Source organism: Orycteropus afer, unplaced genomic scaffold (genome assembly GCF_000298275.1).
Source record: "Orycteropus afer afer isolate SDZICR_OR568_19922 unplaced genomic scaffold, OryAfe1.0 scaffold00384, whole genome shotgun sequence".
Taxonomy (NCBI): Eukaryota; Metazoa; Chordata; class Mammalia; order Tubulidentata; family Orycteropodidae; genus Orycteropus; species Orycteropus afer.
Genome location: NW_006921971.1, coordinates 1,683,083 through 1,684,459, shown reverse-complemented (window position 1 = coordinate 1,684,459; position 1,377 = coordinate 1,683,083). Strand labels below are relative to the sequence as shown.

The window sequence follows — 1,377 nt, the reverse complement described above, 5'->3', positions numbered from 1 at the left end:
GCAGTTCCACTCTGTCCTCTAGGGGCGCTGTGGGTCAGGATCAAGTGGATGGCACTGTGTTATGGTCATTCAAAGGCTATCCACAGCGGAATGTGCCTTGTTGTATGATCCCAGTGTACTGGCTTTACTGCACGCCGCCCGACCCCATGCCGTTGAACCAGGTGTGTGTGTGTGTGTGTGTGTGTGAAAGTTCGCACATCCATGTGTGAACCAGGTGTAGTGTCTCCTGTTGGGGCGACTGTAGCAGCCCCAGCGCATCACACTGGGTTTGGGTTATTTGCTACGCAGGGCGGCTTCACCGTAAAACTGCTGCTGCTGCTTGTTTGTTTCAAAAGTTCTCGTTTATGGGCAGTAATGTGAGCCCGCCCAGGAATGGCCGCTTCTCTCTTTTATCATCATCAATCTCGCGCAGGGAGGGAAGGCCTGATGGTGTCTGGTGAGCGCAGTGTGAATACATGGTCACACTCTGCACGGGAGCGCGCACCGTGCAGATAAATGGAGACATTAAGGTCGGACAGCGGACCAGGCGGGGTCCTGATTCATGTTCCGGCCCCTGCGGATGAAGGGTCCAACCCCGTTCACAGGCTCGCGGGAATCGGGTGTGTGAAGCCCTGTTCGCCCTCAGTGTTGCTAATGAATATGAAAATCCACATTTCTGTTGATAAACATTTTCTTTAAATGCCATCGAGGAGGACAGATTGTTAAATGTAAGTGCTTTATAAACAGGCGCGGGGGCTGGGAGGCTCCGGGCCGGGCCGAGCGCCATCTGCCGGACTACCTACACTCCCGCGGCCGTCGCTGACGGTTTTCTATTTCACTTTTATGTCCAACCACATGGCACGCAATTTGAGGGCAGAAAATTAGCCCAGTTACAGAGTAATGATCACAGTAGATACAGCCTCCCTGTTGACTTAAATTGCGTACTGACGCTATTTCGGGAAAGCGTTTCTGTTGGTCTAGTGTAATGTATTGAAGTATTCTGCCTGGAGAATTTGAAGGCTAGGAAAAATACTTTGTCTCTTTTCCATACCTTTTATTGACACACACAAGAATGAGGTGTAGTGTACAGTCTAAACTGTTCGGGTGTAAACTTATTTTTAGTCATCGGAAGCGGTGAAGTCTCATTAATCTTTCCCTCCGTGTGGGCGTTCATGAAACACGGTCTAGTTCAGGGCGCTCCCAGGGCCCCTTCCCCGGGAGGCGGTGGTTGTCAGGTGCTGCGAGTCAGTGCCGACTCCTAACGGCCCTGTGCACCACAGAAGGAAACTGCCTGCTCCGGAGTCGTTGTTGTTGTGATGTGCCGTGGAACCGGCCCCTCCTTGGGTTTCCGAGGTGGTATCACTACGGAAGTAGGTTGCCCAACCTTCCTTCTGAGGA

The 1,377-nt window shown here is 52.1% G+C and overlaps 1 protein-coding gene across 1 annotated transcript in view; it reads left to right on the top strand.

The window, feature by feature from the left end:
- The window catches only part of NBEA (neurobeachin), a gene marked incomplete at its 5' end in the record, with an annotated part of 985,874 nt that overhangs the window by 947,833 nt on the left and 36,664 nt on the right, over nt 1-1,377 (top strand). The window lies entirely within an intron of this gene.